Consider the following 15,816-nt stretch of genomic DNA (forward strand, 5'->3'; position numbering starts at 1 on the left):
TTGGGAAACTGCAGCTGTAAATTGTCAAATGTAAAGGTAAAAAGACAAAAAAAGTGAAAAAAATAGTTTTTAGGGAATGTTAAATTAGTGAAATATTGAAATGTGAAGCTATCACAAGTTAACCCCCAACGTGGTCATGGATTTTAATAGGATAGATTATTACACCAACCAAGTAACATATTGATATTTTAACAAGGTAACTTCTATAGACCACTTTTTTAAAAAAAGGTAATTGATGAATCAAAATAGATTGAGCTGAAGTAGCAACAAGAAAAAAAATTCTTGGGCTTAGCCTTTGGCTCAGGAGTGATCACTAGAGCTCCTCATTTTTAGTACCAATATCATCCCAGGGAGGTTCTTTGATTGTAAATTATAGAAAATCATGATTTATATTAATAATCTAAATTGCACTCTCCACTGTCCATCTGCATCTTTCTGTAGTTTAAACTCTGGGGAACATGAAGTCCCTCTTAGGATAAATCAGTCATCTGAAATTTCATTGTGCTGTTTAACTCAGCCTTAGACACTCAACTGGTTTCTACCTTCCTCAGCCTCCTCTCCTCTCCTCTGTTTAGAGGTATAAAAAAATTGAACTCAAAACTCTTCTCAAAGCTTTGCAGAGGGCAGGATCTGGAATCTCCATCTCACTCCCCTATTTCCTTCTGTAGCTCTGCTTGGCTTGGATTCCATGGAACAAGAGCACCAGGTCAATCTCCTGATACACTCCTTGATCCCCAACTCTGGTTTTTCCATCTTCATTTTGTGAATTATCCTACCCCCCCCTTGGACTACAAGCTCTTTGAGGCTAGGAATTATCTATCTTTTTCTCCTTTAACACAGGGCCTGGAATATAGTAATTGCTTAATAAAATTTTATTCCATCAAGTTGCATTGAAAACTATCAAGGGATTTTTTTATCTTTTTTTCTAGCTATTTACCCAGGTCATATAGTCAGTAAGTATCTTGGATGGGATTTCAACCCAACTTTTCTTGACTCTAAACCTAGCACTCTACCCACTGTGCCACCAATTACCTCTATCATCAAGAATAGGAAAGTGTGTTGGGGCAGCTAGGCAGCGCAGTGGATAGAGCACCGGCCCTGGAGTCAGGAGTACCTGAGTTCAAATCTGGCCTCAGGCACTTAATAATTACCTAGCTGTGTGGCCTTGGGCAAGCCACTTAACCCCATTTGCCTTGCAAAAAAAAAGGAATAGGAAAATGTGGAAGAGTTGCAGTCTATATCTGTCTCTGCAGCTAAACTCCCAGATCCCCTGAGTTACTGAAAAAATGTAGGACAACCTATTCTCATACAAGTTGCTCAGAGGGTCCAGCTATTTAACAACTTTTCTAGAGAGTGACTAAACACAGGAAAAATCATTTAGAACATGGAAGCAGCCATCATCTTACAGCTGAAATGAGTGCTTTATTAAATCATGCTCTAATGCTCTAGTGCTCTCTCTCTCTCTCTTTCTCTCTTCTCTCTCTCTCTCTCTCTCTCTCTCTCTCTCTCTCTCTCTCTCTCTCTCTCCCCCCCCCTCTCTCTCGCTCTCTCTCTCTCTGAATAAATAACAGGAAATAAAGCTCAGAGAAAGTCAGTCTTGAAGATGATGCTAGTTAAAGGACAAGTACTCTTTGATATGAGTACTTCTATTAAAAATGAAATGTTATATTTTAGAACTGTCAACATGAACTTATTAAGTTATTACTATATGCCAACTGGCAGTTAGGTGACACAGTGGATAGAATACTGAACCTAAAGTCAGTAAGCCTCATCTTCCTGGGTTCAAAATCTAACCTCAAACATCTACTTAGTTGTGTGACTCTGGACAAGTCATTTGATCATGATTGCTTCAGTTTCCTCATCTGTAAAATGAGATGGAGAAAAAAATGGCAAATCACTCTGGGATCTTTGCCAAGAAAACCCTAAAAAGGAACACAAAATGTTAAGTAAGACTGAAAAATGAGTGACTGAAAAGAATATGGTCTCTGCCTTCAAGGTATTCATATTCTAATGGGGAAGATAACAAGCAAATAACTATATCCTTTAGATCTATATAGATATATGAAAAGTACAGAAGAAATGGAAAGAAATTTTAGAAGGAATGTACTAACAAGGGATGAGGAGCAGAGGACTAGGGGGCACCAGGACAAACGCCTATACAAAATAAGATTTTTATCTAAGTAATGAAAGAAGCCAGGGAAACCAGTAGGTGGAAGAGAGAAAGAAACACATTATAGATATGAGAAACATTGGTGACTCAATGGATCATACTCTGGGCCTGGAATCAGAACTGAGTTTGAATCTGGCCTCAGATAGTCACTAGCTATGTGAGCCTGAGTAAGTCACTTAATCTGTTTCCTCATTTGCAAAATGGGTAGTGAGTTGGCACAACGAATAGAGTGTTGAGCCTGACCTTACCTCACAGAGTTGTTGTGAGGACCAAATCAGATTATTTGTAAAGTAATGGCCTGAAGTAGGCATTTAATAAACAATTGTTTCCCGGCAGCTAGGTGGCTCAGTGGATAGAGCACTAGCCATGGAGTCAGGAGTACCTGAGTTCAAATACCACCTGAGATGCTTAATAATTACCTAGCTGTGTGGCCTTGGGTAAGCCACTTAATTCCATTTGCCTTGCAAAAAAATAAAAAAATAAAAAATAAAAAAATAAACAATTGTTTCTTTCCTTCCTTTCTTCTAGTGAAAAGACACAAGAGTCAGGAGATGACAAAATAGACAGTTTATAATGATAACCTCATCAACAATTTGAGATATTTCTCTCTATTGCATATATGTATATGAAACAGGCTAGGTTTGGATCCTAGGGCCTTCTGTGCATTCTTGGGAGAGGAGAGTGGGGGCTCCCCTCTTAAAGGAGATATATTAAACTATCTCTCTGTGCACAAGTAGAAAAATCAAATAGCGGATTGTCAAAGTATAAAACTGAAATCACCATTAAAGAAGACTGGCTTTGGACAGCCAAAGAAAAGACTTGAAAAGTTATTTATAATTGCTCTTTACTTATGACAAACTGTGAAGAAGAAAAATAAAGAGGAGCTCTAAGGGCAAAATAGGGGGCCGTGTTTTCAATAGAAAATATTATCTTAAACTGCAAACAAATTTAAGTTCATCTAGTCCAAATTCCTTATTAAGTAGATGAAAATATAATTTTACATTGAAAATAACCTATACCTAATGCTATGCTGGTAACAGCTCATACCAACTCTCCAGGACTAATGGTTGTATTTTCAACGTAAGCATTTATACTTCAAAAATCATCAAATGCTACAAATCAGACCTAGATCTATACTTTTGTTATCTAGGCTTTAAAAACTAATAGAAAAATGTTAATATTCATGATTAAATGTAAAAATGTATCTTTGTATATTGTTTTGAAAGATCATTGATAAAAACCAGTATGCCCCTGTCTTCATTATGCTGAATATTTTGGACATATTTTGTTTTTACTTTTAGGCGTGGTAAAGCATGTGCCAACCTTCATTTGATATAAAGAATTTCCTTCTTTGGGAATTCTTCTATAGCAAGTCACAAGTCCAATCTCTGTGCTTAATTTTTATAGGAATTAGTTCTCTTCCTGGTGAATGCCTTTAAAAACTTGGGGAAAAAAGGACAGAGTGTAACACCTAATTTGTCTCACCAAGCTATCCTAAAGATTAACATGGCTGAATATGAAGCTTTAGAAATCTCTGTAAGAGAAATCTGACAGGTCAGTTTGTACATATTGGAACCATCTGTTATCACTCTATTGTGTACATGTCAGCTCTCACGAAAAAGAAAAGGTATTCCAAAGTAGAAGTGAGAATCAGATGAATTTATTATTTCTATTCTTCCTAGTGCCCATATTACTCAGTGCCAACCATATAGCCATTAAGTCTGTACTTCACAATATTTTGTAAATAGCCTAGCTACAGTGATAACATGGTCTCTGTGCAGAATTAAGTTTATTAATGAAATGTTTACAGAAGCAAGTCAATTCAAAAATAAATAAGCATGTTTGCCGTGATTAATATGGATTTATTATAAATAATAAAATTATTAGTGACAGAGGAAGTTTTATTCATGAGTTAAAAGAGAAAAGACAGTTGATAAAAATCCAAAGTTTTCTACATCTTTGTTTTTTAAATAAGAGATCAGGTGCTTCTTCTTTATTATTGGCATCTTCAGGGAACCATATGTAACATAAACAATTTTAAGGAAATCCCAAAGGAGCCAGAGAGCAGAACTTCCTGAAGTGTCCAGAAAATATTGAGAAAGTAAGGACTTGGGGTAGTTGGAGCCATAGGAAAGAAGGCAGTTTGAATAATGAAGTGGAGGGAGAAAAATCATGCTTAGAAATGTGTCTTCTAAAACTGCCACCCTCTACACCATGGATTTAGTTACACTGAACATCAAGCCACATGCTCAGTGTAGTTAGTGATATAGCAGGCATTTTATTTGTTTTAACCCTGAATGTCTACAAGGTAGCTGTAATCCTCATCCTTAAAGTACCACTTTAATTCGGTAGCAGGGGCTTATTTCATTTCCTCCATGAAGGTGGCTGAACATTCAGCCAAACATGGAACATATCCTGAGGTTTCCGAATAATGTTGATTCTCCAAGTGTTCATAAAGTCTTGCTAAAGCTTGTTGGGGGGTTTCCCCCCTGATTTTAACAATGACATTCTCTTTCCCTTCCTACCACTCTATCCCCAACCCCCAACATAATGGTACAGAATTATAATTTTATTTTTATTTTTTTTGCTTGTTTTTAACTACAAAGAAAAACACTTAATATTCAGTAATAATCTGTGGCAGCACACAACTGAGACTCAGTATGTTTACAGACTTCTCTAGCTTTCTCTAAGAATCTCCCACAGAGCTTCAACAGGTTAAAAACCTCTTAAGAAAACATTCAGATTGGCAACATTGGTACACACACTCAGAGTCCTGATGATTGTTGATTTTTATAATAGAAGAAGACCATGACATCAAGTGAATGATCTCATGACATGCATATTAAGTTGATTAAAGTGAGGGGAATGTTGTATAAAGACATCCTTCCAGAATCATCTTAATCTAGTGGCTTGAGAGTATAGGAAACAGGACTTCTGGCATTGGTCTGGATAAAATGGGAGATCTTGGCTTTTTTAGTTGTAGATTTTTTCATATCATCAAGGCACCACCACATTTCCAATGAGCTGCATTATCAATATATATTCAGAATCTGTGGTTATACATCTGGTATTTGGATGTAACATTTTTTACTTGGGCAGAGACAAAATGAGCTGGTTGAGGATGAATATCTCCAATGTACCTCACCCATCCATAACAAGCCTAGCATCAACATAACACTGATCTCTTAATTGTCCAACAATCCAGAGTCAGGGAATGGTCATTTGATTAATGCCATACCTGGCTCCCTAGCCCTCCCCGCTCAAGTTCTTTTTTAGTATTCCTTTCCTCCTACTACCTCACCAATAGGCATGAGTCCTGTTGATTACCCTCAGTATGGTTTAGCAGATCTACCAAGATGGTTTTATAGGCTATCACTGCTATACATACTATAGCTTTGGGGGGGCACCAGTGAGAATTGGGTGAAGTTGGACACCAAAGGTGGATGGGTAACCCTGAAAAGGACTCAGAGCATGTCTTCACACCAGAAGTTCTATCTCTCCTGAAACCTCAGATACAATTCAGGTTATGCAATCAATCAAAGAAGCTCTTTGTTAGAAGTATAGAATTTCTAAACTTGTTCCAAACACTCCCCAAAGCACTTCCATTAAATACCAGCAAGAATGAGAAAGGGTAAGTGACTTGTCTTAAGCTACTCAAATTTAAGGCATGATTTGAATTCAGATCTTCCTGACTCCAAGACCAGAGTTCTATCTGCTTTGCCATCTAATTAAACCCTGATAGAATGTAAACTCCTTGAGGGCAGGGACAATTTTATTCTCTTTGTTTCCAACACATAATAAATGCTTGAAAAATATTGGTTGATTTAAATCATCAGCAGGTATTTATTAAGTTCCTGTTGTATGCTGGGTCCTGTACTAAGTCCTAGAGAAACAAAGAAAGACAAACAAAAAAGATGGTCCCTGTCATCAGGGAGATTGCTTTCTGATGAAGAAAACACCATGAAAACAATTAGATAAACACAAAATATATACAAGATAGATAAAGATATACTCTGTATTAAATTGTTTTTCTTCTACAACATGATGACTCCATAATAACATAGATGGAAATACTGCTTCCTACACTGGTGTAGATCACAGTCCATTCTCTCTTTTTCATTCTGTATAACTCTTGCTCATGTCCTACTAGAATCCTTCATGAAAGAATTTTCCAACACATCAAACACATTAGGTTGGGCCTTTTGAGAGTTTAAAGAGACCAGAATAACAATAGAGCTCAATGACTATAAATCATATTAGATTACTAACCCATACACATCTTTTCATGGATATGCATGTTTCATCAAAGTTTTATCCATTTTTAAGGGGTGGCTAGGTGGCGCATTGGATAGAGCACTGGCCCTAGAGTCAGGAAGACCTGAATTCAATTCTGGCCTCAGACACTTAATAATTACCTAGTTGTGTGACCTTGGGCAAACCACTTAATGCCATTGCCTTGCAAAAACCTAAAAAAAATTATCCATTTTTAATTAATAGATCAAAATTAGCACAAGTCGTAGAGAATCGAGCCATACTTTGTTGCATCTCAGCTCCTGAGACTACATTGACAGCACAATGGTCTGCAAACAGAAGATCTTGCCCCAACACCCCCTCCACTTTGATCTTGGCTTGTAGCCTTTTCATGTTGAAGAGTTTACCAACAGTGCAGTAGCTGATCATGAGTTCCTGTTCATCCTCAGTAAAGGCATTTGATAGCACTGCAGGAACCAACTAGTATTAACAGAATAATCATGGAGTAGAAGGATCAGAGATTTCAACATTAGAATATCTGGGATATTACTATGTGGTGCAGTGGATAGCACATTAAAATTTAAAGTCAGAAGACTTGAGTTCAAATTTAGCTTCAGAAACTTAGGGGCTATATAACTTTAGTCAAATTCTCTGCCTCAGTTTCTTTATCTTAACATGGGAATAATAGCATTTACCTCTCAGGATTGTTCTAAGGATGCTATGACATACAACTCATTAATTGTTTAGCACCATGCCGGGACTATAAAAGGTACTATAAAATTGTTAACTCTTATTATTATTATGGCTACCTCTATTACTAACTATGGTCAATTCTCCCTTGATCTCAGTTTCTTCATCTAATAAACAAGTGAGAAATCAAATGACCTTCATAATTTTTTCAGTTCTAAAATATGTTAAAGATCTTAGAAAATTACATAGTCTCCTTATTACTAAAAGTAACTATATATATCAAAATAGATATTAAAAATTGATTTTATATCAGCATAATTGTCTAAGTACCATGAAATTAAAAAAACCTGTTTGTAAGATTTTGCATTTCCTCTAAAAGACATTGGCATTATAAACTACATGATATTCAAGTTAATGTATTTATTTTGGAGGGATAAAGAGCAGAATTGTTCAAATCTTGGCAGTCTTATGGTACTGAGAAAGGTAAGATGCCAGAAAGAAATTTAACCTAGTATTATTTAATATTGATGTAGCATTTTCTATCTTCTAGTCTGTAAGCTATTAATTAGGTATTCCACAGAGAAGCCCTGTAGTGTCAGTATTATCATCTTCATTTTATAGATGAGGAAACTGGTATAGAGAAAGGTTAAGTGCATTGCCCAAGGTTACACAGCGTATCAGTGACAGACAGGATTAGAGCCAATAGTCTGCTTCCTAGGGCTGTGCTTAGGACTATGGGGTCATGCTGTCTCTCATGCTAATTCCTCTCAACAGCTAACTCCTTCCACATGCTATAGTCAATCATTAAAAGGGAAAAAAGGATCGTCAATGAATTATAGAATATCTCTATGATTAGCATCATTTTTCCCCCTCTCCTCACCTCTAAATAAAGTGCTTAGAATGAGTTCTGTGCTTTCATCTGAGACTCAGTGCCAGAAAGTGAGAATCATGTCACCTATTTTCAAAATCAGTAGGTATCTTGAACCAGGAACAGCAGAAGAAACTAAATTAGTTTCTAATTAACTGAGAACTGAACTCAGACCAGGAGTGTGGCATAGGGTATGGAGAAGTCACAATATCCTCTTGCCCTAGCTTTAAAATATTTTTTTTATTTTTTAATTGATATTTTATTCTTCCAAATATATGTTATAAAAGTGTTTTAGCATTCATCCATATGCATATGCATATTTTTAAGTTGCAAAATTTCCTTCCACCCTCCCTTCCCACCCCCCTCCCCTCAGTAACAAACACTCTGAATATTGTACATACATAATTGTGTTTAACGTGTTTATAGAATAGTCATTTTTGATATGAGGAATTAGGATTAAGGGAAAGAAATGCATAAGCAAATGTAGAGTTCATCAGATTCTGAAGGGTTTTGTTTTGTTTTGTTTTGTTTTTTCCTCTGGATTGGGATAGCATTGTCCTTAGCTAGTCTAATATAGTTGTCCTAATTGTCTGAACTGCTGAGAGAAGCTACTTCCATCAAGGTTGTTCATCTCACAATGTTATTGTTAATGTGTAGAATGTTCTGGTGGTTCTGCTCCCTTCATGCAACCTCAGTTCCTGTAATTCATTTCATGCTTCTCTAGAATCTGACTATTCATGAATTCTTACAGAAAAAAATATTATTCCATAACATTCATATGCTAAAACTTGTTCAGTCATTCCCTAATTGATGGCCATCCCCTCAATTTCCAATTCTTTGCCACTTCAAAAAGAGTTACTATGAATATTTTGGAACATGTGGGATTTTTCCCATTTTTTATTTCTACTAGATATAGGCCTAGTATTGGAATTGCTGTATCAAATCAGTTTTATTGCTTTTTGGATATAGTTCCATTTGTTCTCCTGAATGGGTAGATTAGTTCACAACTTCATCTGCAATGCATTAATGTCTCAATCCTCCTACAATTTCTCCAACATTGATTATTTTCCCTTTTGGTCATCTTAACCAATCTGATAAATGGGAGGTCATATTTCAGAGTTGTTTTAATTTGCATTTCTCTAATCAAGAATGATTTGGAGCATTTTTTCATATGATTGTATATAACTTTAATTTCTTCATTTTAAAAGTGTCTATCATATCCTTTGATCACTTGTCAGTTGGGGAATGACTTGCAGCCTTATAAATTTGATGCAGTTCTCTAGATATTTTAGAAATGAGACCTTTATCAGAACTCCCAGTTATGAAGATTGTTTCCCAGCTTTCTACTTTCCTTCTAATTTTGGTAGTATTGATTTTATTAGTGTAAAACTTTTAAAATTTAATATAGTTAAATTCATTCATTTTACAGTTTATAATGTACTCTATTTCTTGTTTGGTTATAAATTTACTTCTTTTCCATAGATCAGATAGAGTATTTCTTGGTCTATGAGTTTATCTATGGTATTTCCCTTTATGTCTAAACCTTGTGCCTATTTTGACCTTATTTTGGTATAGGGTGTGAGATGTTGGTCTTTGCCTAGTTTTTACCATACCGCTTTCCAGTTTTCCCAACAATTTTTGTCGAATACTGAGTTCTTATCTCAAAAGCTAATGTCTTTGGATTTGTCAAACAGTAGATTGCTGTAGTCATTTACTACTGTTTCTTTTGAACTATCCAAATCTACTGATCTATTACTTTATTTGTTAATCATTTCCAGGTAGTTTTGATGATTGCCACTTTAAAGTATAGTTTAAGGTCTGGTCGAGCCTTACATTTTTTATCAGTTCCCTTGATATTCTTTACCTTTTGTTTCTTTAGATGAATTTTGTTACTATTTCCTAGCTTGGTAAATTAATTATTTAGTATGGCACTGAATAAGTAATTTAATTTGGATAGAATTTTTATTATCTTAGCTTGACCTAACCATGAGCAATTGACATTTTTCCAATTATTTAGATCTGACTTTATTTAAATGAGAAGTGCTTTATTATTGTGTTCATACAGTTTCTGGGTTTATCTTGGGAGACAGATTTCAGATATTTTCAAGAGAAAGTATAATTGAGTGAATAAAGGACCATGTGAAGTCATCTTCTGTCTCTTGCACCTGTTGGGTGAACCTGGGCAATTCATTTAACCATTCAGTATCCAATTCTCTAGCACTTATTATAAACAAGTTATAGAAACTAAATCTAATACTGATAATAATAATAACAATAACAACAGCAATAATAATAGCCATCATTTATAAAGCACCTACTATGTATGATTGCTTTGAATCCAGGGCCATCTCCAGTCATCCTGATTCATATATATGGCCACTGGACCCAGATGGTTCTGGAGGAGAAAGTGAAGCTGATATCTTAGCATAGCACTCCCTCACTAAAATTCCATTCACATGATCTCCCCTCCCTGATGTTATGGTCTTCTTCAATAAATAAAGACAAACATCACTATGTATGAGACACCTTGCCAAGCACTTTATAAAGAATATAGCATTTGTACCTCACAACAACTTTGGAAGGTAGATTCTATAATTACAGTTTTACAGTTGAGAAAATTGAGGCAAATAGAGTCCTTGTGTTCCAAAGTCAGATGGCCAATAGGTATCATTGGCAAGTTTTGAACTCATGTCTTCCTGATATCAGGCACACCACTCTATTCACTGTACAATCTGACTGCCCAGACCATTCTGGATATTGAGAGTTTCTGTATCAGGACTTTCCTATACCAAAGAAATTACAGACCAAAAACAACTCCCCCCCTCCCAAATTTTTAAACGGAAAAAAATTAAAACTTCTCTATGAAAGTTGGGGGATTTTTTGTTTAAAACTGTCTTACATATGTAAAATTAACTGGTAACTAATTTAAAAATTCAGCTGTGGAAACTGTTTAATATCAACATATAACATAAATAAATAAGCAAATATTTTCTTTAAAATTAATTTGATTATTCAATCCCTAATTCATCCTGATGTTAATGATTTTTTTAAAAAGTCAAATTCAGGGGCAGCTAGGTGGCGCAGTGGATAGAGCACTGGCCCTGGAGTCAGGAGTACCTGAGTTAAATCCAGCCTCAGACACTTAATAAATACCTAGCTGTATGACCTTAGACAAGCCACTTAACCCCATTGCCTTGCAAAAAGCTAACAAAAAAAAGTCAAATTCAGTCAAACACTTGTATAGATTTTGTGTTCTAAGTGGTATTGAGAGCAACGAGTCAATTCTAAAACTTTTTCTACAAAGAAACCTCCTTGAAAGGAGCTTTGACAGGGTGGTAGATGTCCTTGGATATAAGAAGACCTGAGTTCAAACGTGACTTCAGTAAATATTACCCTGATCAAGTTATTTAATATGTATTACTTCCAAAAAATAAAAAGTAGTTTTAACTAGATATTTATTAAGATCTGAATTGATTCTGAGCCTTATGTAGACACTAAAATGCCATGCATCCTGGGACAGCAATATTCCTTAAACTATCAATACTATGTGATATTTATAGCAAATAGAGCTGGCAAAAATCTGATATTCTGTATCTTATTATATATAAAACTCTAAATAATATTCTCTCCAACCAAGTGAAGAGATCAAAGGACATAAATAAACAGACCACTTTTGAAGGGGAAATAAAAGTATTTCAATATTTCAGTAGGCATCATATGCCAATAAAAGACTTGTGATTTCATCAATAGGTATTTTCTGTTTCAGAGATGATACAATCAATCCATACCTTTTTTCATATATTCTGATTTTCTTGTCCATGACCCTTCATAAATTTTCCATATATCCATTATCTGCTTCTGGCTTGTTCTTATACTTTGTTATTGAAGAAGACCCAAAATGACATCAGTATGTTTGAGACAAACTACAGTGTACCCGACTGTGGCTGATCAGATCAATATGAGTTCAGAATGCTCTACCACAGGTTGGGCATAAATGTCCATGTGAACACCTGGGGTGGTTATTCTAAACTTATATATGCCATGTTTCTTTTGACTTGCTTCAATTCTTCCTTCCTCATAAAGTGTAGCACCCTCACTGATGAGGGCACATCATTTTGGGTGGTCCTGTGCCAGTGTTTCCCAAGCTGTACAATCAATTCTAAAATTCTTCAATGAGACCTTCAGGGGGTCTCAGTATCACTTCTTCTGACCCCCTTGTGACTGCTTGCCCTGTGTGAGTTCTCCATAAAATATTTTTTTTGGCAAGCTGGAATTCTAACAATGTGTCCAACCCATCATAGTTGCATTCTCTGGAGCGATAAGGTCAACACACAGCTCTTTAGATCTTAAATTTGGTAGTCAGTCTAATACACTCTTCTCTCCCAGAACCTCCCAAATACTGAGCTAGCTCTGAAAATGCAAGTGTCCATCTCATTGTCAATGTGTACCTCCTTGGAAAGGACACAGCCAAGGTAAGTAAGTGAACTTGTCCACAGTACTCAACATTTATCCATTTGCTATAATCAATGGTTACACATATGCATGGTGTGGTGTTGGCTGATGGAACACCTGTGTTTTCTTGGTGTTAATTGTTAGACTAAAATTTGAAATATTTTAACTAAGAACACTGTCTTTTGTTTACCTAAATGCAATAAAACTCCCTGGATGCACTCTCATAGCAAACATTGGTATCTATTAGACTATATGACTGTAAGGAGAAGAGACAGACAAGATGTGAGAGTAACTAAGGCAATGTGTGGTGCAGAGTGCTAGACTAATCACAGAATCATCCTCTCTAAGCTAGATATTCATATTCAACCAAAGCAGAGGTCCCAAGGCAAAATGAATACTAGAAGAATTGATGGTGAGATTAGAGTGTCTCTCTGAGCAGTAACAAGAGTGAAGTATCCTCAACTGTAGTAAAACTGAGCCAACACACAGTTGGTGACAGTGGAGCATCAGAAAAGGAATGAGCAGCATTCAGAGACCTGCTGTACAGCACTGCATTTGCTCATCTGGTCCAGAACACTCACAAACACCAAGATTGATTTGATGAAAATGATGGGGAAATACAGAAGCTGCTAAATGAAAAACAAGAACTCTATGGATAGTTAACTAGAAGGATAGTTCATCCATTTCCAAGAAGGTGGTATTTAATCCCATTAAAAGTAAGGTGCGAGCAAAGCTTAGAAAGATGCAGGACTCTTGGCTCAGTAAGGAGACAGATGAAATTCAATTTTATGCAGACAGAAACAAACCAAAATGCTTTTATGATATCTGAAAACTATTTATGGGCCAAAGACATATGGTGCATCTCAACTCTTCATTGTTAATGGATCCACATTGATTAATGATAGGGACTTGATCCTAGAGAGATCACTTCCATAGTCTTCTTAATAGAACATCATCAATAAGTGCAGAAACCACTGACCTTTTACCTCAAATTGAAGTCAATCAGACCCTAGTTGAAGTTCCAACTGAAGAAGAGGTTTTGAATGCCATTAGGCTCCTTTCAAGTGCCAAAGCATCTGGTGATGATTCTATTCTAGCTGAGATCTACAAGGTGGTGGGGCAGTCCAAAAATTCATCCAAAAACTGACTGTAATTTTCCAGGTTATATGGCATGAAGAAGTTATCCCCAAGAATTCAAGGATGCCTCTATTGTCCATCTCTATGAAGGAAAAGGGAATAAATTGTCCTGAGACAATCACAGGGGTATTTCTGTTTTATTCATTTCTGGTAAGATTCGTGCCAGAGTCCTTCTCAATAGGCTGGTCTTTCACTTGGAAGTTTGCCACCTTCCTGAGAGTCAGTGTGGCTTCAGAAAGACTAGAGGAACAGTCAATATATCTGCTTCTAGATCATCTCAGGATATGACTTGCCCATATCAGAAGAAAGCTTTCTCTTTGAAGTCAAGGATATATATTCTAATTCTATATCAATAGTTTACTATCTGTATGACCATAGAAAAGTCACTTAAATTCTCAGAGTTTCAGATTCCTCATCTATAAAATGCAAAAGTTAGAAGTCATGACTTCTAAAGTACATTGATATAGAACTTCACCTATGATTCTTCACATATTTTTCCATGATGGATAGAAAGTATGGTAGAGGAAAAAGACCTGGAATCAAAAGAGAACTGGATTTGAATTTTCTTTTTGATTTTTACTAGTTGTTTCACCATTGATATATGTATGCCCCTTAAATTCTTTGAACCCCTGCTTCATATCATTTATACCAAGGAGATTATAAAGTCCTCAATATTTATTTTAAAAAGTTATTGTAAGTCTCAAATGAGATAAAAATAGGTGAAAAAATACTTTCCAAATCTTAAAACATCAATTATTGTTTAGTCCTTTTTCAGTCATATCTGATTCTTTGGGACCCATTTTGTTTCCTCCTTGGCAAGGATACAGGAATGGTTTATCATTTCTAGCTTAGAAAACTAAGGTAAATAGGATTAAGTGACTTGCCTAGGGTCACACAATTAGTAATCTTCTGAAACTGTATCTGAACTTAGAAAGATGAATCTTTCTGTCTCCAAGTCTAGCATTGTTACATTTAGCTGTCCTCCTGTTTTTTTTTATGATATCTTTTCTTACATATTTGAAAATAAATTATTGGGGTGGCTAGGTGATGCAGTAGATAAAGCTTTGACCCTAGAGTCAGGAGGACCTGATTTCAAATCTGGCCTCAGACACTTAATAATTGCCTAGCTGTGTTACTTAACCCCATTGCCTTGCAAAAACTAAAAAAACCAACTAAATAAATAAAATAAATCATTGCTAATTTTTAAAATTTCTTCTTTTATGCTTATTTTTTTAAACAAAGAAGCAGTAATTATTGCGATTATTGTGTCTGAAGCTGGATTTGAACTCAGGTCTTCCTGACACTGAAAATGTACTCTATCCACTGTGTCACCTAACTGTCCCATGTTTATTTTTTTTAATTTCTTATGTATCTTATTTTTAAAAATACATAATCAGTTCATTAATTCTCTTCTTTCCTAGTTGTTTTTATAGAGATATAATTTCTCCTCTGAGGGCTTCTTTAGCTTTATATTGGAAATTTTTGTATGTTTACTATTATTATTTTTCATATTAATATTAATTATTTCTAAGATTTATTCTCTGACTTATTTGTTACTTAGGTCTGCATCCATTGTAGGTATTGGCTGAAGTGCTTATTATTTTTACTGCATTGTGATGGGAAAAGTGTTTACAATTTGTACCTTTTTGTAGTTCTTTGAAATTTCTCTGTACCCAATATATGGTCAAATTTTTCTAAAATATCTATATCTATATCTATCTATCTATGTATATATATATATATATAAATATACATTATATATATATACATATATATATATATATATATATATATATATATATATATATATATATATATGCTTCTGAGAAGTATGGGTTTTTAACAGTCCCATACCAAGTTACCGTAAGTCTCACAAAAATTTCTCAATTAAAAACCATTCAATTGGGGCAGCTAGGTGGCGGGGGTGGCTAGGTGGCGTAGTGGATAAAGCACCAGCCCTGGAGTCAGGAGTACCTGGGTTCAAATCTGGTCTCAGACATTTAATAATTACCTAGCTGTGTGGCCTTGGGCAAGCCACTTACCCGGTTTCCTTGCAAAAAAAAATCATTCAATTTAAAAAAATTTTTCTTTCATATAACTTTCTATTAGAGTTGTCTAACTTTGAGACAAGAATATTAAGATACTCCCTTATTTTTTACTCTCTATGTCTTCTTCATGTATTTGAATTCTACATCATTTAAAGTATATAGATTTAAAATAAATAATATCTTATTGCTTTTGATTGTTT

This window comes from Macrotis lagotis, chromosome 2, assembly GCF_037893015.1.
Source record: "Macrotis lagotis isolate mMagLag1 chromosome 2, bilby.v1.9.chrom.fasta, whole genome shotgun sequence".
In the NCBI taxonomy this organism is placed as follows: domain Eukaryota; kingdom Metazoa; phylum Chordata; class Mammalia; order Peramelemorphia; family Peramelidae; genus Macrotis; species Macrotis lagotis.